This window comes from Globicephala melas, chromosome 5, assembly GCF_963455315.2.
Source record: "Globicephala melas chromosome 5, mGloMel1.2, whole genome shotgun sequence".
NCBI lineage: Eukaryota > Metazoa > Chordata > Mammalia > Artiodactyla > Delphinidae > Globicephala > Globicephala melas.
The window spans coordinates 98,040,089-98,064,054 of record NC_083318.1 but is presented as its reverse complement, the minus strand read 5'-3'; positions in this window follow the sequence as shown (position 1 = coordinate 98,064,054).

The window sequence follows — 23,966 nt, the reverse complement described above, 5'->3', positions numbered from 1 at the left end:
CCACAAATGAAAGCAGGAGGACAAAGGTGAATCATAAAAATCCACCACTGGAAGTCTTCATGATGGTGGGAATATTACAGCTACTCCAGTTATGCAACAGCCCATGTTAACAGAGACTCTAAGGGCTGAGCAGTTCTTTTGAACAAGCACAACAAAATAGGGAGATCTAAATGTGTTTCCTTTCAAAATTCCTACTAGGAAAAATGATGCATTTTGTTCTGTTTAGCTGTCATTGCTCAAATTAGTTTTGAAGCCTCTTCTTGAAACCAGTTCCAGACAAATGTATATGAAGCACGTACACGTTTTATTACTTCATAGTCTGAGACGTAAGATGCAAAAATGCTGAAATATCTCAGTCCTTACCACACTCTGACATGCAGCTGGTAACATCAGCTGGCATTCCTCCACTAAGTTCTCTGCCCCTATGCTGCAGGGGTTCCCAGCAAGATTTCCAGTGTTCCATTTTCCTTGCTTGAATGGCATTTCAAAGATGAGCCAGCTCAGTTCCTAATCAGATATGTAACCAAAAAATGAATCATCAATCTCTACTTCCCAGTCACCGCAAACCTCATCAGACTTCTTGTGGGGCCGCCCTCCTTTGGATTCAGGGAGGCAAAGTCCTCTCGTCCCAGTAGGGGGAGCTGAAAGGAGGAAATAGTTACATTGCATAACACACTGTACTCCCCTAAAAGATGAAGTCTTTCTAGCTCCCATTTCTCCTCTTATATCTCTGAGGGGCGAGAAGAGGGGGAATAGAAATGCCTTGTCCTGACACCTCAAGCCTTGGAGAAGTGGTTGGACGCAGCTTCTCACAGTTCTCTTAGAAACTTAGCACCTTTTCTCTCAGCCAGGGCCATAATTGTTTAAAAAACCAAAGTCTCATCCAGCACCTAATACCAGGGATCTGGTTGTAAAAATAGTGGGGTTTTTTTTTTACAGCTTTTATGCTTAGAAACGCAATGTGTGAATAAATGGAGGCAATGCAACACAGATTTTTAAACACTACGACAGAATAGTAAATGGTGAGTTGTGTGTGTGTGTGTGTGTGTGTGTGTGTGTGCAAGCTTGTACATAGAGGAATCAGGACTTTCCTCTTTTTAGCAGCTCACAGAAGTCTCCTCAGGGCTGCTTATATTACTGTTCATTCATTTTTTTGATCTATGATTTTTATCTTTACTTTCTAATCTTTTGGGGAACACTATCATTTCAGAAACTTCTCTTTTAGTAGTCCTCTTGCCACTTGAAAAGAAACTGTGGAAGGTCAAGTAAAGAAGAAAAGCTTTGAGAAACTGTGTGATAAGTAACATCTACTCATTTTTATCCTGTTGGGAGAATCACATTCACTTAATGTATGCCACTGATTCGAAACAGATGGACACAGTTGTAGAAAACTGGTAGGAATGTTAGAAATTTGGTTCTTATCACAATTTCTCCCTCTCTGTGTGGTCAGTATCAGCATCTGAGGTACTGGATGCATTTGACTTAGAATTGACTTGAATTTGGGGATGAGATCAGAGCTGCATGTAGAAAGCTTAGAGTCAGGAAAGAATAAGAAAGAAGAGAGAGAGGACCTCTGGAGGATGGCAGTGGCGAAGGCAAGGGTAGGTGAGATGGGCTGGAGGTTCACCTGGATTAATAGGCAGGATGAGTGGAAGAAAGGGCGCTGCTGGGAGGGAGATATTTAATGAAATTGAATTCTATCGTAGCCAGTCCCTGGGAAGTGCTGACACAGGCTGAAGGATGTGTTTGGGGATGCAAACCACTATATAAATTATATTCAATGAATAACACATGGGAGAAGTCTTAGATGTGTACCTGATGCATAATGGAAATTCAATTAGTATTAGTTTTCCTTCCCTTCCTGCTGGTGATGATGCTACCAGGTGGCAGATAAAACATATTGTGTGAGTTTGGGTCAAAGCATCATTGTGACAGTATTGTCTCAGCAACATTTCCAATGCAGGTAAAAGTTGAACTCAATGTGTGAAATGGCTGAGTGAGAAAAACAGCAGTCACGGATCAGGATAGAAATAAAACTGCAGCCTTAGCTGGAGTTGAGAAAGAAATAATAGGGGTCTAGTTTCCCTTGGGGGAAGCAGGACTATCTTATATCCCTAGGGGCCCATCCATGAGCTAGTGACCATGACTCTGAGAGGCAAACTAAGCCTAGGGAAAAATGTTGGGAAGTCGTAAAAAATCAGGTGATATGGGAGTCCATAGATAACGAATCTTAGCATTTGGACGCATTCAGGAATTAAATCCATTTTCTATCTAAGGAAGCTAGGATGCACAGGACAATTAAAGGGGCAGAGATAGGAAGCTGCCTGCTTCTATGTGCCCTCTGGGTAGGGCTTGGAAGTACTGAGGCTGGGCCCTTGGAATCTTCTGCTAGCTAACAGGGGTCTATAGTGTCTCAATTGTTTGAGTTGCCTTTTTAGGGTTCCTTCCAATTATGAAATTTACACCTATTTGAGAAAAAAATCAAAATGAAACTTTTCTTTTCACTATTTAATCAACCCTTCAATCTATATTTAGATACTTCACACACACACTACAAATTAAGTTATTAATTTTCCACTACTCTGAAAGCCCTTCATATCTACTTGATCAGATATCACATTATGAAGCCTTCTCTACCTCCTTCCATTAGGATAGTTAAGCTTTCACAATGCACTGTAACACTTCAGAAAACTTTGGCTTGTGTAATGGACCTGCAACACACTTTTGAAACAACGCTGATTTAATTATCTTTGTATTAATTTGTAGGACAGTTGTTTATTGTTTTCTGCCACTCACAATCCATCACCTCCTCTTTTTTTGCTAATGGTGCCTTATTTACTTTGGGGGAGAATTATCTCTCTTCCATTGGTGTTTGTGATCTTTTCCCCAAAAGAACATATCCTGCCTTCTTCTAGTTGCAAGGTGGGCATATGAACCACGATGGCCAAGTAGACTCTAATGGAACTCTCTCTAGCTATTTAAGCGGAAGGGGATTTAGTACAGAGAACAAGGCTTCCAGGAATTACTGGCAGTACAAGATTGGTGTGCAAAGAGAATGACTCCCATCAGGAAGCTGAGGAATTAGGAAGCCACCATGCCAGCTTCTGGTGCCCACTGCAACTGTGGGCTCCAGGAATATGCCACCTGAGCTGTGACCTGGGGTTAGAATTCACTGCCAGAATTGGTGGTTCCAGAGCCATGACATCTGCTGGGACTGTACCAATAATATGGATGAGCTGTGCCATGCCTCTCAACACTTATTAAGCTAGTGGTTGGGTATTGGAACCTTGGCTAGAGATGTTGCAGAAAAATCAAACATCTTGATATCCACGCTCTGGAGTAGAAATTGCAGAAGCAGCACAAGTGTGGTCTCTACCTCACTTCTGCCTTTCCAATCTCACAGAAATGCATGTGACTAGTTGAATAATAATTTTCTTCCAGAACACTGGCTGCAAGGGAGACTGGGGAATATAGTTTTTAGCTTTCTAGCCTTTACCATAAGTGAAGGGATCCTGGAATAGGGCAAAATGAATAGAGAGCATCAATCCATCATGTGAGCAATGGACTCTTCTCCACACGTGGACTCTTGAGCCTAGCGACTGAAGGACAGAAGAAAAATGGTTGGAGCCAGTGCAGGGTCCTGGAGATTTGCCACTTAGATCTCCCCAAAGCCCTAGTTCTTGTCCTTTCAGCCTTCTGCTTCTTCAGGTTTCCCCTGTGAGCCCCACCCTGACCTCATCATGATTTCCCTTTCATCCGCAATTAGCCAGAGTTGAGTTCTGGTATTTATAATCAAAGACCATAAATGATACATATATGAACACTGTTTTGCAGTGTCAACAATCCCCAAATTCTTGCTGAATGCATGCATTAAACTCTGTATTTAGAGGTGTCTTGGAATTCTAGTTTCCTAGAACTCAAAAGCCAAAGAAGTTCACAGAGATCAGCTTATTCAAACTCCTTTTTTTTTTTTTAAGAGATGAAGAATCTGAAGGACAGAGAACAGCTAAACTCATTTCTTTTCTCATCAGACACATTCCCTTATTATTAGCATTATAAGGATTCTTCCTGAAATATTTCATCTATATAACAGCACAGTCCTAATTGTAACAGCATGGAAATCTCCTTGGAAGAAAAAGGTAGATAAACGCACTTTAAAAAAAATTAAAGTAACATAGGCTTTAGGTTGCTCTTGTCATTAGCTAAGAATTTTATTATAGAATTTGTAGCCAGATTTGTGAAAATTTATAAACATCTTATAGAAGTTTCTTTGATAAAGAAAATCACGCTCAGTGGAAAGGTTTTTGGGGTTTTTAATGCAGCCATTGATCTCCCCTTAAATTTTAAAACTACAATGAGCCCATCTGTCAAAACCTACTGTAATGTAAACTTTGCATATGGTCCAGCCACAGTCTTACATCCTATGAAGATTTCAAAATATGCTCCATGTCCTCCCTGCAAAAATACTTTCTGATGAAAAATGTTAAACCAGGTTTTTTGTTTGTTTGTTTTGGCGATACGCAGGCCTCCCACCGCTGTGGCCCCTCCCGTTGCGGAGCACAGGCTCCGGACGCACAGGCTCAGCGACCATGGCTCACGGGCCCAGCCGCTCTGCAGCATGTGGGATCTTCCCGGACCGGGGCACGAATCCGTATTCCCTGCATCGGCAGGCGGACTCTCAGCCACTGCACCACCAGGGAAGCCCTAACCAGGTTTTTTTTATAGTAGTGGCCCAAAGACTTTGAAAAACATCCTCAAGAAGCTACTACAGGAATTTCCAATTTAATGAATTTTAACAGCTGTTCTGCCACTAGGTCTATAAGTAGAAATTGATTTCCCCTTGCGGCAATTCTATTAATTTGTTTTTATTATTTTAGGATAGCTACTACGCTTTAGCTGGCTGGGTTCTGACACTAGAAACTGTGTGTGTGGCAAGGCAATTCTGGTCCTAATCAGTACTCCTCTGAGGGCTTCCGCTAAAGACCACCCAGACCGTGGACAGTGCAGGGCTGGGGTGTGAGTGGTGCTGAATTGCCCCATCCGGCACAGAGGGGTGGAACTCTTCTGCTAAGCACTCTGGAGAAGTTCTTGGAAGTTTTCAGTGCTATTATATGCCTAAAATGTGGAAATAAAGATGAACACATTTTTAAAAGGAATACTTCTATGTATTAACAAAAGTTTTCCTTAGATAGGAATCTGATATTAAGCTTACCTAAAAACTTTGTGCTTTAGAGATCATTTCCCTCTCCATACAATGAGGTTGAGATCAGGTTTCTCTTTTTACAATTTTATAGCCACAGGTGAATTTCAAAGGGAAAGAAGTTAGGATGTTTGGATTTTTTTTTTTTGGCCTCGCCATGTGGCTTGCGGGTCTTAGTTTCCCGACCAGGGATTGAACCCGGGCCCCCTGCTATGGAAGAGCACAGTCCTAACCACTGGACTGCCAGGCGATTCCCAGGATATTTCCTTGAAGAATCTGAACAGTTTGCTCAATAGGAATTCTCTGAGTGATTTATTTCCAATTTAATAATTTTAGTCCATTAAAAAAGTCTTTACATGACAGTATAAGGCATAGTTCAGTCCTTTTAGCCAAATTAATTTGTTAGCTTCTAACATAATCATTCAAAGTAAGAATGATGAACTTGAATTGCTAACTAAAGGTTCACATAGTTGAATTAATGCATTTTGGTACAATGACACGGGCTTTGTGTGTAAAATACATACATACATGAGAGCATGTAGGGAAAGAATCGAATCCTGCAACTGAATTGGCTCCCTGTGGTTTGTGTTGGGTTATGTCTCTATCATAACAAGTCATTGCTTGGGTCTGCCTGACTCATAGCGCCAAGCTTTACTCTACAGTTGATTGAATTGCGAATGATTTCTCAATGAGTAAAACAACTCTTATTTTTATTTTTCTCTTTGTAAAGCTGACTTGAGTTTTCATTTGATTATTGTTGCTGATTTTTGGAGTAGGCAGTCCTGCAAAGATGTGGATGTGGCTAGAAATTTTAAAAAATATATTTGTTTTCTAGTTTCAAAAAGTGTACATATTCACTGTAGAAAATGTGGAAAATTCAACAAAGCATGAGCAAGGAAGTAGAAATCACCCAAAATGGCACTATCCAGAGCAAGCCATTTCTATCATTCTGGTATAATTTTTTCTTCTTTTTATGTCCTATGTATATTTTGGTTTTTAAAATATGTACTACTTTGTGATCTATTTTTTCCTTGACATTAAACATTATTTACTTGTTCATCTGATAAGTATTTACTGTTTCAATTATATGTTTTTAAAGAGCTACAAGAAATTCAACATTGTCCATGTTTTACTCTGATCAACAAAAGATGGGAAAGGTATGGCTTTTTTTCTTTCTACTGTGTGTGTTGCCCTGATTCACCTAATTGAATCATTGTAATTGTATCTGAATCATTCCCAGTTGAATTTCTAAAGAGTCTAAAGTTTGAAGAACTCCTTAAAATCAGGAATTATTGTCATTGTCTCTGTCTATGAGTTATGAACCATTTTTTTACATTAATCTTTTTCAATTTATAGAACTGCTAGCCAACATCACTGACTATGGAAAGAACCTATAGTTTAATAAATAAATACCTTATGGCAAAAACTCTCTCTGTACAATTTAAATAAGCTTAAATCATTAAATATTTTTTATTAAAAATGATAAATATTGTATCCACCTTTTCCTTTATATTGGAATAAATTCAACAAATATGTTATAGAATCTATAATACAGAGACATGGAGCAAGAGGATACAAGGATAAATATACCATGATCCCTACTCACAGACAGCTCACATTCCAGTTGGGGACCCAGTCATGAATGTAATTATCTAACACTTACTTGGTGCTGTACTATAGATATAAATAAATAAAGTGCTATGGCTGCTTAGAGGAATTCGAGATTAATACTGATTGGGGACTGGGGGAAGTTTCACAGAGCAATTAGCATTTTAGTTTGCCTTAGAATTCCCTAGACAAGACCCTGATATCTTAACATGAGGATTTATGTGCAAGTGGTTTATTAAGGAGGTGCTCCCAGGAGAAATAGTAAGGAATCTAGGGAAGCAGGACAAGGAGAGAAAGAAGCCAAGCACAAGGGCAAGATTTCAGGCAAAGTCTGGCAGAATGTACCTTCAATTTGACACTGCAGGGTGCTCTTGAGTGTGTTTTATCTCAGAGTTAGCCTGAGTCAGACAGCTGGGTTTTCATGCTCCTGGACTGTTCAGTCAGAGCCAGAGTGATGCCCTGAGAGTGGGGGATAGGAGGTGAGGCAGGGCATAAACTCCCAAGCTCTCCGACCTCTTCCCCTTTGTGCACAATCTCTCCGGTAATTTCAGGACAGTCCTCTGAAGAGTCATAAGTACAGGCTATTAGAAGCAAAAGCTGAGAGGCACACAGAGCAGTAAAAGGGGTCTGAGAGGCTCTGGGTGGAACACTGGCAGTATTCACAATAGTGTTAGACATTCAAAGGAAAAATGCAGAGTTTCAACAGATTTGGAAATAGGGAAGAACATTCTAGAACTGTGCTATTCAATATATCAGCCTTTAGTCACATGTGGGTAGTAGCTACTGTACTGGTCCATGCAGATATAGAGAACACTTTGCCAACAGAAAAAGTTCTATTGGACGGTACTCTAACTAGACTGAGAATAGGATGAATAAAATCATGGAAACTTGGAGGAGCAAATAGTTTAATAGGGCCATAATGAAGATAGATGGCTGGAATACAGGCTGTGTTCAAATTTTAACAAGCTTTGGAAGCACTGATCCTATATCCTATATAGCCTCCATACCTGGCCTTATGCTGGGTCTCTTTGTGCCCCTAGCTGAAGACCTGGTCTTTACTTTGGTCTCTCTTTTCCTTTGGCTCCTTCTCCAGCCATTTCTCTTGTCACTTGTGCCACTGCCTGCTTTCTCAGCTCTGGCTTGAATCATAAATCCTGATTCAATGGTTTAGAGTACCTACCTAGCATTTTAAATTTCCTCCCTCTCTTATCAACTACTTCCCAGTCAGCTCCAATTTGTATATAAAGCCCACATTATACATATTAAGAACTAGGAGAGATAAGAGGTAGAGTGAGGAAAATTGGGTTAATGGATTTAGGAGTCCCAAGATGTTGGGTAGACTGCACGAAAAGCACCAGTGGGGATGGAGAAATGAAAGAAACAAATGACAGGGGAGATAATTAATGGAATAAGAAAACGTTAGAGAACAAGAAAGTTTTAGGAAAACAGTCTTCCTTAATTTCCTGGAAAGAACATATTTCCTGTCATCACTATCTGCTATAAAATGGAGACCAAGGCTATTGTACTAAGTCCTTGTGGTTTCTCAAGCTTTCTGTATAGAAAAATCTTAATTCCATCCTTTCCTCAACCTACATTTTTTTCTACATATGAATTTAAAAGAGGAGAAAATGACAAGACTACAAGCTTAAATCATGGAACATTTTATCTTTAAAAAAATTAATTGTGGTAAAATACACAGCAAAATTTAGTCTTGATCATTTTTGGTGTACATATGGTTCGACAGTGTTAAGTACATTTACATTATTGTGCAATCAATCTCCATAATTTTTCATGTTGCAAAACTGAAACTCTGGGGGATTGGTTCAAGATGGCAGAGTAGAAGGACGTGTGCTCACTCCTTCTTGTGAGAGAACCGGAATCACAACTAACTGCTGAACAATCATCAACAAGAAGACACTGGAACTCACCAAAACAGATATCCCACATCCAAAGACAAAGGAGAAGCCACAGTGAGACAGAAGGAGGGGTGCAAGCACAATAAAATCAAATCCCATAGCCACTGGGTGGGTGACTCACAAACTGTAGAACAATTATACCACAGAAGTCCACCCACTGGAGTGAGGGTTCTGAGCCCCACCACAGGCTTTGCAACCTGAGGGTCCAGCAACAGGAGGAGGAATTCCAAGATAATCAGACTTTGAAGGCTAGCGGGATTTGATTGCAGGACTTCAACAAGACTGGGGGAAACAGAGACTCCAGTCTTGGAGGGCACACACCAAGTAGTGTGCACATGAGGACCCAGGGGAAGAAGTAGACCCCATGGAAAACTGTACCAGACCTACCTGCTGGTGTTGCAAGGGCGGGTAGCTGTGGCTCACTGTGGGGAAAAGGACACTGGGAGCAGAAGTTCTGGGAAGTAGCCCTTGGGGTGAGCCCTCCCAGAGTCCGCTATTAGCCCCACCAAAGAGCTCCAGTGCTGGGTCACCTCAGGCCAAACAACCAACAGGAGGGAACCCAGCCCCACCAATCAGCAGACAAGCGGATTAAAGTTTTACTGAGTTCTGCCCACCAGAGCAACACCCAGCTCTACCCACCACCAGTCCCTCCCATCAGGAAGCTTGCACAAGCTTCTTGGATAGCCTCATCCACCAGAGGGCAGACAAGAGAAGCAAGAAGAACTACAATTCTGCAGCTTGTGGAATGAAAACCACATTCACAGAAAGAATAACAAAATGAAAAGGCAGAGGACTATGTACCAGATGAAGGAACAATATAAAACTGCAGAAAACAACTAAATTAAGTGGAGATAGCAACCTTCCAGAACAAGAATTCAGAATAATGACAGTGAAGATGATCCAGGACCTTGGAAAAAGAATGGAGGCAAAGATCGAGAAGATGCAAGAAATGTTTAACAAAGACCTAGAAGAGTTAAAGAACAAACATCTAGAAGAATTAAAGAACAAACAAACAGATGAACAATACAATAACTGAAATGAAAATACACTAGAAGGAATCAATAGCAGAATAACTGAGGCAGAAGAACGGATAAGTGACCTGGAAGACAGAATGGTGGAATTCACTGCCATGGAACAGAATAAAGAAAAAAGAATGAAAAGAAATGAAGACAACCTAAGAGACCACGGGGACAACATTAAATGCTCCAACATTCACATACAGGGGTCCCAGAAGGAGAAGAGAGAAAGGACCCGAGAAAACATTTGAAGAGATTATAGTCGAAAACTTCCCTAACATGGGAAAGGAAACAGCCACCCAAGTCCAGGAATCACAGAGAGTCCCAGGCAGGATAAACCCAAGGAGAAACACGTTGAGACACATAGTAATCAAGTTGACAAAAATTAAAGACAAAGAAAAATTATTAAAAGCAACAAGGGAAAAATGACAAATAACATACAAGGGAACTCCCATAAGGTTTACAGCTGATTTCTCAGCAGAAACTCTACAAGCCAGAAGGGACTCGCATGATATATTTAAAGTGATGAAAGAGAGCAACCTACAACCAAGATTACTCTACCCTGCAAGGATCCTATTCAGATTTGACAGAGAAATTAAAACCTTTACAGACAAACAAAAGCTAAGAGAATTCAGCACCACCAAACCAGCTCTACAACAAATGGTAAAGGAACTTCTCTACACGGGAAACACAAGAGAAGGAAAAGACCTACAATAACAAACCCAAAACAATTAAGAAAATGGTAATAAGAACATACATATCGACAATTACCTCAAATGTAAACGGATTAAATGCTCCCAGCAAAAGACACAGGCTTGCTGAATGGATACAAAAGCAAGACCCATATATATGCCATCTACAAGAGACCCACTTCAGACCTAGGGACACATACAGACTGAAAGTGAGGGGATGGAAAAAGGTATTCCATGCAAATGTAAATCAAAAGAAAGCTGGAGTAGCAAGACTCATATCAGATAAAATAGACTTTAAAATAAAGAATGTTACAAGAGACAAGGACGGCCACTACCTAATGATCAAGGGATCAATCCAAGAGGAAGATATAACAATTATAAATATATATGCACCCAACATACGAGCACCTCAATACATAAGGCAAATGCTTATGTATTGAGGTATGTATAAAAGAGGAAATCAACGGTAACACTATAATATTGGGGGACTTTAACACCTCACTTACACTAATGAACAAATCCAGACAGAAAATTAATAAGGAAACACAAGCTTTAAATGGCACAATAAACCAGATAGATTTAATTGATATTTATAGGACATTCCATCCGAAAACAGCAGATTACACTTTCTTCTCAAGTGCACATGGAACATTCTCCAGGATAGATCACATCTTGGGTCACAAATCAAACCTTGGTAAATTTAAGAAAATTGAAATCATATCAAGCATCTTTTCCAATCACAATGCTCTGAGATCAGAAATAAATTACAGGGGAAAAAACACAAACAAATGGAGGCTAAACAATATGTTTTAAATAACCAAGAGATCACTGGAGAAGTCAAAGAGGAAATCAAAACATACCTAGAGACAGATGACAATGAAAACACAATGATCCAAAACCTATGGGATGTAGCAAAAGCAGTTCTAAGAGGGAAGCTTACAGCAATACAAGCCTACCTCAAGAAAAAAGAAAAGTCTCAAATAAACAATCTAACCTTACACCTAAAGGAACTAGAGAAAGAAGAACAAATAAAACCCAAAGTTAGTAGAAGGAAATAAATCATAAATATCAGAGCAGAAATAAATGAAATAGAAACAAGGAAAATAATAGCAAAGCTCAATAAAACTAAAAGCTGGTTCTTTGAGAAGCTAAACAAAATTGATAGGCCATTAGCCAGACTCATCAAGAAAAAGAGGGAGAGGCCTCAAATCAATAAAATTAGAAATGAAAAAGGAGAAATTACAACAGACACTGCAGAAATACAAAGCATCCTAAGAGACTACTACGAGCAACTCAATGCCAATAAAATGGACAACCTGGAAGAAATGGACAAATTCTTAGAAAGGTATAAGCTTCCAAGACTGAACAAGGAAGAGATAGAAAATATGAACAGACCAATCACAAGGAATGAAATTGAAACTGTGATTAAAAATCTTCCAACAAACGAAAGTCCTGAACCAGATGGCTTCAAAGGTGAATTCTGTCATTTAGAGAAGAGCTAACACCCATCCTTCTCAAACTCTTCTGAAAAATTGTAGAGGAAGGAACACTCCCAAACTCATTCTATGAAGCCACCATCACCCTGATACCAAAACCAGAAAAAGATACTACAAAAAAAGAAAATTACTGACTAATATCACTGATGAATATAGACTCAAAAATCCTCAACAAAATACTAGCAAACAGAATCCAACAGCACATTAAAAGGATCATACACCATGATCAAGTGGGATTTATCTGAGGGATGCAAGGATTCTTCAATATATGCAAATCAATCAATGTGATAACACCATATTGAGAAACTGAAGAATAAAAACCATATGATCATCTCAATAGATGCAGAAAAAGCTTTTGACAAAGTTCAAAACCCATTTATGATAAAAACTCTCCAGAAAGTGGGCACAGAGGGAACCTACCTCAGCATAATAAAGGCCATATATGACAAACCCACAGCAAACATCATTCTCAGTGGTGAAAAACTGAAAGCCTTTCCTCTAAGATCAGAAACAAGACAAGGATGTCCACTCTCACCACTATTATTTAACATAGTTTTGGAAGTCCTAGCCATGGCAATCAGAGAAGAAAAAGAAATAAAAGGAATATAAACTGGAAAAGATGAAGTAAAACTGCCCCTGTTTGCAGATGACATGATGCTATACATAGAGAATCCTAAAGATGCCACCAGAAAACTACTAGAGCTAATCAATGAATTTGGTAAAGTTGCAGGATACAAAATTAATGCATAGAAATCTCTTGCATTCCTATACGCTAACAATGAAAGATCAGAAAGAGAAATTAAGGAAACAATCCCATTCACCATTGCAACAAAAAGTATAAAATACCTAGGAGTAAACCTACCTAAGGAGGTAAAAGACCTGTACTCAGAAAACTGTAAGACACTGATGAAAGAAATCAAAGATGACACAAACAGATGGAGAGAAATACCATGTTCTTGGATTGGAAGAATCAATATTGTGAAAATGACAATACTACCCAAAGCAATGTACAGATTCAATGCAATCCCTGTCAAATTATCAACGGCATTTTTACAGAACTAGAACAAAAAATCTTAAAATTTGTTTGGAGACACAAAAGACCCCGAATAGCCAAAGCAAACTTGACAGAAAAAAATGGAGCTGGAGGAATCAGACTCCCTGACCTAAGACTATACTACAAAGCTACAGTAATCAAGACAATGTGGTACTGGCACAAAAACAGAAATATAGGTCGATGGGACAGGATAGAAAGCCCAGAGGTAAACCCACGTACCTATGGTCAACTAATCTATGACAAAGGAAGCAAGGATATACAATGGAGAAAAGACAGTCTCTTCAGTAAGTGGTGCTGAGAAAACTGGACAGCTACATGTAAAAGAATGAAATTAGAACACTCCCTAAACACCATACACAAAAATAAATTCAAAATGGATTACAGACCTAAATGTAAGACTGGACACTATAAAACTCTTAGAGGAAAGCGTAGGAAGAACATTCTTTGACATAAATCACAGCAAGATCTTTTTTGACTCACCTCGTAGGGTAATGGAAATAAAAACAAAAATAAACAAATGGGACCTAAGGAAACTTAAAAGCTTTTGCACAGCAAAGGAAACTATAAACAAGATGAAAAGACAACCCTCAGAATGGGAGAACACATTTGCAAACAAATTAACAGACAAATGATTAATCTCCAAAATATATAAATAGCACATGCAGCTCAATATTATAAAAACAAACAACCCAATCAAAAAATGGGCAGAAGACCTAAATAGACATTTCTCCAAAGAAGACATACAGATGGCCAAGAGGCACATGAAAAGCTGCTCAACATCACTAATTATTAGAGAAATGCAAATGAAAACTACAACGAGGTATCACCTCACACTGATTAGAATGGGCAGCATCAGAAAATCTACAAACAACAAATGCTGGAGAGGGTGTGGAGAAGAGGGAACCCTCTTGCATTGTTGGTGGGAATGTAAATTGATACAGCCACTATGGAGACCAGTATGGAGGTTCCTTAAAAAACGAAAAATAGAACTACCATATGACCCAGCAATCCCACTACTGGGCCTATACCCAGAGAAAATCATAATTCAAAAAGACACATGCACCGTGCCCCCCGCCAATGTTCATTGCAGCACTATTTACAATAGCCAGGTCATGGAAGCAACCTAAATGCCCATAGACAGATGAATGGATAAAGATGTGGTACATATATACAACAGAATACTACTCAGCCATAAAAAGGAACGAAACTGGGTCATTTGTAGAGAAGTGGATGGACCTAGAGACTGTTATACAGAGTGAAGTAAGTCAGACAGAGAAAAACAAATATCGTATATTAACGCATATATGTGGAATCTAGAAAAATGGTACAGATGAATTGGTTTTCAAGGCAGAACTAGAGACAGAGATGCAGAGAACAAACGTATGGACACCAAGGGGGGAAGTGGGAGGGGGGGTTGGGATAAAAAAAAAAACTTGTTACTTAATATGGTAACAAAGTGTTTTTATGTGGGAAAAACAAAAAAACTGAAACTCTGTACCAATCAAACAGCAATTCCCCATCACCCCCTGCCCCTACTCTTGACAATCATCATTCTACTTTCTCTTTCTATAAAATTGACTACGTACTCTCGTTATCTCATGTAAGTAGAATCACACAGTATTTGTCTTTTTGTGACTGGCTTATTTCACTTAGATAATGTCCCCATGGTTCATCCATATTGCAGCATGTGACAGAATTTCCTTCTTTTTTAAGGCTAGATAATATTCTATTATATGAATAAGGTGAGTAATATTCCATTGTATGTATATATCACATTTTGTTTATCCAATTATCTGTCAGTAGATATTTGGTTTGCTCCCATATTCCAGTTCTTATGAATCATACTGCTGTGCTCATAAATCATGGAATTTTTACAACTAGCTCTTTTAGAATATAGCCTTAGCTTGGTACCAGTCATCATCTTCTTCAACTCATTTAAAAGATATATATTAATAATCATAATGGGAAACTAAAAGCATGCCAAGATACTTAAAGCTATCAGAAGCATTGTTCTGGAGGCCAGATTCCTTATTCAGGTATTTCCTTTTTTATGTTCTATTTCCAATCACATTCATAGTGATTACAAATTCAAAAGGCTACTTTTTAAGATATTTAATATCTTACTCTGTTTTTAGGTTACCGTTTTTAAAGAAATAATTCAATTATATTCCGTATACTGAGTTTCAAAACAGAGAACACTAGTCTAACACATTAGCATGATTCTCAAAAAATAAACATTGAAATAAAAATTGATTATGGGTAGCATTTTATCTTACCAGAATATTCACTTAATCAGAACATAATAAGTATGTCAATGCTTTACTGACTATACTGCAACCATAAAGAATTGTGCTTCAAAGGATGTGAACCCTTGTTTTAATCAAATGTTGAAAGACTAAAAATGGCATTTGTGTGTGGCTAATTTGGGGTAGTATGTCCTCAGCCACATGCAAGAACAGCATTTCAAATAGGTCGTTTCAGGACTGAACTTAACCCCAATACATGAGGCAAATCTTTTTAGAAGGATGAAGAATTCCTCAGCCAATTCAGCCAAGTTTCACCAACCGTAATTTTTACTGTTATGAATGCCTTCTCTCAGGATTTTTGTTCCTTTTTTTGGAATCTGTTAAATTGCATGGTGAGGTCTTTTTTGCACCACACACTCACTTGTGGTCCCAAGCCAACTAAAGACCTTGTAGCACATCTGTGTAGCTGATAAGCAAGCTCACAGAACAGTCACAGGGAACAACAGAAAGCCCTGATTTTCTAAGTGACACTGTTCTCTTCAGTGTGGGAGAAGGAATGTGTGATATTGAATGAAATAGCAAATAACCAGGCATTTAAATGCATCACTTGGGCCAAAAAAAATTTAGTCAATCCGTTAGTTTCATTAACCAAAATTGAATCACAGTACAGCTTGATTCACAATCTTATTTCTTTAGTCCTTTTTGGCTTGTCAAGGTGTCGATATTTAGATTCGACTTGTAACACCCCCGTTATTTTTTCTCCATCAAGGAGAAAGTGGTTATTATAATATCCTGCTCTTCTACCTCTCTGTTTAAACTTCTCAGTGTGAAAATCAGCAGGGCTGGCTTCCTGGATAAAAAAGACTTGGTTTTATATTTTCTACATCTCAGTACTCTTTAAAAAGAAGCATGACAGATACAAGGGACCAAAATTCAAAAATCAGAGCCTGCTGGCAAAGCTTGTGATCATGGCCAGCTAGAGTCCATGGTTTCCTACTAAACCTGTCCTTGAGTGGGTAATATCTGTTCTCTTTCATTCCAGTTCCTTCCCGAGGGATATAATTTTGTCACATGGGCGCTGTCGACCAAACCAGCCCGAACAGACGGTGAGTTGTATGACTGTGTACATGGGCAAGGGCCTCGGGAGGAATTTGAGGCTGTGGTACACAGTCACCCCAAATGGGGAGGGATTTCCTGGAAACTGAACTTTAGCCGAAACCCAGGAGTTTAAAAAAGGTAAGAAAGTAAATGTCAGCTTATACCACTGGAATAAGTTATTGACAGTGGATTATGGGGAAAAAATCATAGTAATTATCTACACATCCCTATCAACTATGTCTTTTTTGTAATTTAATAATACTTCTACTGGGTTTTAAAATGGTTTCTCAATGTTCATATTCGTGTGTGTATGAAAACAGAATATATTTAAAAAATAAGTGAAAACATAAAATATAAAAAGTTTGATTGTCTGTCCAGTTTATTTTCCTGCCTACCTTTTCTAGGTTCACAAATTTCAATGGGAACTCTGTAAACTAATTTGTCACATGATTCTTACTGACTTGAGAACTGCAAAGGAAAGATATTTGCAAAAGATGAAGCATATCATTGTGTTTCTTTCTCCTTTTCTCTACTCTGAAACTATCTAATTGCTTTTAGGAAAGACTTTCTTTCTTTGTTTCACTTTGGCCAATGTAACATGTATGGTGGAGACATGTATAACTCCAGGTCTACATATTCTTAAAAATTTTTTCCTGAGAACATTCAGAAGAAAGTAGAGAAACATGAAAAACTGTCATTAGACGCCTTTACTCAGAAGATCTGGGTTCAAGTTCCAGCTCAATTACTTAGCAACTTTGTGATCCTGAGTCTACATTCTAAGAGTAATGATACCTGTCTCACAAAGTGATTTTCTGGATTAAATGAGATGATGGATGTAAAGCACAGAGTAAGCTGAAACACACCACACGAATTTAAGACATTATCATTATAAGGTTTAGGTAGGTAAGTTCAAAAGACACCAAGCAAAGAAATTCATATTCTGGCCTTGAGAGCACTGAACTGATATGATATTATATGATATATATATATATAATACACACACACACACACGAATAATTCCTTGAGAGCCTCTAGATACTGTTCAAAACATGATTTTATTAATCTCCTCTATAATCCCCTGAGGTACTATTCTCCCATTTTACAGACATGGAAAAATGCTTAGCTGGGATACCCTGGTTGTATTTCTAATAGGTGGTAGAATCAGGATTCAACCACTGGTCTTGATGGCCTGCTGTCTAGGCCTCTCTACCAGCTACTTATGATACAGATTGTGTTCCCAAGAACTCTGTGAACTATTTTAAGAACTCCAGAAACCGTCTAATGATACTACCATAGGTCCTTATGGCTCATGTTCGTAACAGATAGATATTCACAGGATTTTTGAGATTCAGAGCAGAAGATAATGAGGCAGCATGCTTTAAGTACTTACTGTAAGCCAGACACAGCTCTAAATAATGTTTATGTATTGCTCATTTAATCCTTTTAACCCAACAACGTAAGCTGTTCTTTAAGGCCATCCCCATTTTACAAAGGAGGAAACGGCAGCAAACAGAGGCTAAGTAACTTGCCCAGAGCTGCACAGCTGGTGAGAGGAAGAAGAGGTCCTTGAACGTGCAGTCTGGCTCCAGAGGCCCAAGTTCTTAACCACTACACTGTGCCTCTGATGGTCTGTGGAAGTAAAAGCATGGACATAGAGTACTTGATTCACATTACTTGATCCGAAGCAATATAACTTCAATTTTGTTGTCATTCTTTTCAGTCATCATTTACTCTGCAGAAAACATATACATTCAGGGTCTCCATGTTCAATCATGAGATGCTATCTTACACAACATACTTATCATTTTCCTAAGTTCTAGCATACATGGAAAATAAATCATGTATGAAATATGATCAAAATAAATCAATCCTATCTCCTTGCTTTTTCTTTTTTGCTTCTGCTTCTCAGGAATCCAGACAAGTACAGCAGAATAAGCATGGCCTTTGGAAGGGGATTACTGTCCTGGCTTCAGCATATCAGCATACTAGCCAGGGTGCACTGTGACCTTAGGCAGGTGGCTTAACATCTCTAGTCTTAGAGATCTCAAGTCTTAGTTTTCTCATTTATAAAATAGAGATGTAAAATTTACTTAAAGGTTTATTATGAGGAATACAGAGATCATTTTGCAACGTGTCATGTTACCTAGGGTAAATGCGTAATAAATATTGATTCCTTCCACTTTTGCTTCTTTTGGTATGCATTACAGTTATCTAAGCATTTTTGCCTTCTATTTTCTTAAAAAAAACCCCAGGGCTTCCCTGGTGGCGCAGTGATTGAGAGTCCGCCTGCCGATGCAGGGGACACGGGTTCGTACTCCGGTCCGGGAAGATCCCACATGCCGCGGAGTGGCTGGCCCGTGAGCCATGGCTGCTGAGCCTGCGCGTCCAGAGCCTGTGCTCTGCAACAGGAGAGGCCACAATAGTGAGAGGTCCGCGTACCGCAAAAAGAAACAAACAAACAAACCAAAGCCCACCAATTTATCTGAATTTCTGAGGATATCTGATGCCTAAAAAGGTTTCCTAGCCATTTTCAAATATTTAGTGATCTTCGTGTATCTAGCGATACAGTAAGTCCCAGGTGGTATCTGATGCGCCAAAGGGTGACCCCAGGACAAAACCTGCCTTAAGATTATTCTGACCCTCACAATGACTGATTAGTTTAGCTGACATGAGTTACATTTATCATTAAAACTATCAGAATCATTTATTTCAAATGGTAAATCAGGGGAAGGTAAAGGTACAGTTCTGGCTGCTGTTACCGGACACACATTTTATTTGTTTGTCTGTTTTTAGACGAACTGATATTCCTGGACAGAGAAACATTCTTTCCAGATCTCTGGAGAATTTGTTGAGTGGGAAAGAAGTATTTTCTGAACAGGGGAAGCTGCTGGAAGTCTTGAAGAGGGGGATTCCAATGGCGATTTTTGCAAGAACACAGACACCAATGCCACTTCAACTTAGATAGTTCTGGAGAAAAAAATTGTCTAATATGGTCTGGCACATAGACTTTCTGCTCAGGAAGGACGACACCAAGAAATGCTTCCTTGTTGATTCTGGCAAAATCAAGGAAATTAGATGAGAAAGAGACCCTTGAAGGAGCTAGAGCATTTCCAGAGTAAGGAAGAAAGCAAAGCAAAATTGGAGAACTCTCATGTCCTCCAATATGCAAAGATAAAAAGAAAATTTAAAAAAGAAAAAAGATGGTAGAGAGGTTATTACACTACCAGAGATGAAAGACAGAAAGAGGGCCCCAGCCAAAGAAATGATGATTATATGCCAAACCAACATTGTCCAGCTACAGACTATTAAAATGAAAGGTCAAAGCACAAAAGAATTTCTGGGCAGCCTAATGTTGATGGTAAGGCACTTATCTGGTATAGTCAATTGGCAAGCATAGATGAAATTATCTAGGATTTACTCTATGTCCATAAGCCAGATAAATGCTGTATATTAACAAACTGAATTAGAGCCAGGTAGAAAGTAGCAGACTTCCTGGAACATAGGAAAGGGCAGATACCCAGTTAAAGCCAATGCATAAAGGAAAGCAGTGTAACCCTCAAGGAATGGCAAAACCTAGCCATGTCCCCAGATAGCCACAAGGGGAAAATGTTGACGCTTTGAAGCTGAACAGTAACTAGCCCTCAATAGAGTGAGAAACTGTGGTGGTGGGAACATAGTGGTACTTTTGAGAGTAGGAGTGTCTATGATTTTTGTTCAAGAATCCTAAAGAAACTAAACTTTTACAAAAGTATTTTCAAAATAAAAATTAACTTGCGTATAACATTCACTTAGGTTTAAATTGCATTTTAGAGCATGAGTAATGTTCCTTCAACAGCAAAAACATCTCAATTCTCAGCATTTTCCACAAGAGTAGTTGCTAAATTCTTCATGAAGTTGGACAATAACATGTGCAATAGGCATGGAAGGGTTTTTGAGTGAGATTAGTCCAGTTAAAATTAGAATCACAAATTATCAGTTTCCCAGCATGAGAATAGTAAAGCTTCGTAACCAAGTAAAACTTTTAGAACATTTTTTGGTCACATTTTTAGCTGTGCTTAAATATGTAGGAAATATTAAAAGAGGAAAATATGGAACTCTAAGTAAAGGTGAATAAACTAGAAAAACTTCCTGCTAGGTGAAGAAACTGCCCTTCAAAGCAACAGTTGGTTGGGAGATTCATACGAGCTCTGAGATATTGCCCCAAAACATTAGGATACCCTGTGTAATACTAAGTCAAATTTGATGACCAAACACATTTAACACTGTCTGTCAAAAAGTAGAATTGTTCATTTTAATATTTACTCAGTTGGGGAAACATTTCTTACATGCATGAAATTTAACTTCTCAAGACTAAGTTTGGTGAAAATATTGGTATTTAGAGATGAACATAAAAATAAAAAAAAACATGCTTTCTATCTATGTGAGGGTGTTATGAGGTGTGATGATTTGATTTTTTTAGAAAATAGGCCTTGTTAAACTTGGTTAAGAACATACCTTGAAGAACATACTTTTGGCAGACATATCGATAGGAAAGTACTAAATCTGAGTTTGAAGTGATCACTGCTGTTGGAGCTCACAAAGGATAACCTGAAAGAAAAAATTAACTAGTTGTGGTAAATTACAACTAGCTCATCCTTGGAGTACTAGAGGGATTAAGTATGTTTTCAGTGAATGTTTATCACAGTAAGTTTTCCATGTAACCAGCACAGCTGTTGTAACTCACTTAGCGATAGCTGGAAAGTCGACTGCCAAAGACTGAATGTTTGTTTTCCCTCCAAATCCACATGTTGAAACCTAATCCCCAAGTGATGGCATCAGGAGGAGGGACCTTTGGAAGGTGATTAGGTCAGAGAGTGGAGCTCTCAGGAACAGGATTACTTCTCTTATAAAAGAGACCCTAGAGAGCTCCCTCATCCTTTTCCATGTGAAGACACAGGGAGAAGATGGCCATCTTATGAACCAGGAAGACAGCTCTTATCAGACACCAAACCTGCCAGTGCCTTGATCTTGGACTTCCTAGGCTCCAGAAATATGAGAAATAAATGTTGTTTACGCCACCCATCTTTTGTTATAGCAGCTCAAACAGACTGCTATAGTCTACAGTCTTAAAACCAAGTAGTAAATGCACTGAAATTCAATTAAATATGGCTGTGTCAGTTAACCTGTGCTGGGTAACAAACTACTCTAAAATTTAGTAACTTAAAATAACAGCTATTTATTTGGCTCTCTACTTTGTATGTTAGCCGTTTGGGCTAGGCTGAGATGGGCAGTTCTCCTTGCTTTACCAATCTTGGCTAGTGTTACAAGCTGAATTGCATGATTCCCCCCATGTGGCCACTCAAATGCATATTTGCATATGACTGGTGTCCTTGTAAGAAGAGAAAATTTGGACAGGGATGCATACAGAGGGAAGATGATGTGAAGATACAGGGAGAACACTATGTCAACATGAAGACAGCTGTCTACAAGCCAGCGGGAGAGGCCTGGGACGGATTCTTCCCTCAGAGCCCTCGAAAGGAACCAACGCTGCTAACTTTGACCTCAGACGTTTAGCCTCCAGGACTTTGAGAAAATAAATTTCTGTTGTTTAAGCTACCCAGTCTGTGGTACTTTGCATTAAAAAAAAAAATTGAAGCAGAGTTGATGTACAATATTATGGTAGTTTCATGTGTACAATGTAGTGATTTGACACTTAAATACATTACAAAGTGATCACCATGATAAGTCAAGTCTAATCCCATACAGAGTTATTACAATATTATTGACTATTTTCCTTTTGCTGCATATTATATCCCCATGATTCATTTATTTTATAAATGGAAATTTGTACCTCTCAATCCCCTTCACCTATTTTTACCTAACCCCCCTACCTCTGTCCCCTCTGGCAACTACTAATTTGTTCTCTGCGTCTATGAATCTGTTTCTGTTCTGTTTGTTTCATTTTTTGAGATTCCACATATAAGTGAAATTACACAGTATTTGTGTTTCTCTGTCTGACTTACTTAACATAAACCCTCCAGGTCCATTCCTGTTGTTGCAAATGGCAAGATTTCATTCTTTCTTTATGGCTGAGTTATATTCTAGTGTGTGTGTGTGTGTGTGTGTGTGTGTGTGTGTGTGTGTGTATGTGTGTGTATAAGCCTTAGCAGACTAATACAGCTGGGCTTTCTCATGCATCTGCAGGCAGCTGGTGGACTGGCCAGGCCAGCTGATTATGATGGCTTCCGCTGAGGTGTCTGAAAGAACTGGGGTCTCTCTCACTGTGTTCTCACCCTCCAGCAGGCTAGCCAAGTTTGTTCACATGGCATTTGCAAGTTTCTCAGAGAGTAAGAATGAAGCTATAAGGTCTTTTGAAATGGAGACTTAGAACTGGCACACTATCACTCTTGCCGTATTCTATTGAGCAAAATAAGTTCCAGGGCCAGCACAGATTCAACAGTTAGGAAATGGACTCCACTGCTGGGTGGAAGGAGGTACAGGGTCTCGAGGTCATTTTTGTCATTTACCACAATAGCCATTTGACATTATGGCACAAAAGCTTTCCCACAGATCAGAAGTGTAGGCCAACATTATGCTCCAATATCAATTCTGGAAACCTCTTGAACAGAACTTTCCATCAAGATTATATTGAGGCCAATATCCAAAAAATAAGGACTAGGTTGTTAAACATCATAGATGTTTTTAAGTACATTCTATCCCCATAAACCAAGTTCGTTTCAAGTAGATGCTAACATACAAGACTGGATCCTTGATTTTAAAAAAAAAAAGAAAATTAATTCTCTATCCAACAGGCTGGTTATTAGATCTTAATTTTTATAGATAGAATTAAGCAATTAAAGGGATTATAGGAAGTCATTACCTGCTGAAACCTGCCTTTCCCCAGTTTAGGATTTTGAAAGCAGAGTTCATCTGCTTTGTTTTATAACTCAATGGCCTATCTGGACTCTTTAGTATTACCTTTTTAAGTGTCTTCCATTGATTGATAATTATTTAATGCGTTTACTTATGAAATAAATAACAGCAAGGGCCTTATTACTTACAAGGTCCCAGTAACACATCAGTGAACAAAGTAGACTTGATCTTTGCTCTTGTAGAACTTTAGTAAAGTAGAAGAAGACATTAAGTCAATAAAAGAACACACACAAACATAATTAAAATTGTAAAATTTTATATAAACATACATAAAGTGTGTAATAAAGGATTACTCATTCAATAAATATGTATTGAGTGGCTTATTATGAGCCAGTTAATGTGCTAGACAACGGAAATACCAATGTGAATGAGTCAGAGACACCTCTTTTTTTTAATGGAGCTCACTTTCAGCCCCAAAGACCAATAAGTTAATTAATTACAAATAAACAAAGACGTAACAATAACTTGTGATAAACGTTACGGGAAAACAAACGAACAAAGAAAGGGACAAAAGTGAGGCCATCTTTAGAGGCTGTGAGCTGATAAGATTTCCATAGAGAAGGTGATATTTCAGCTGAGATCTGAAGATGAAAGAAGTTGTCATTTTAGGAAGAGGTAGAAAATTTCCAGTCAGAGGAAACAGGAAGTGCAAAGTCTTGAGGGTGAATGATCGCGACCGGATGGAGAAGAAACCTTAATGGAAATCCAGTGACCAGAGCTGTCGGGGG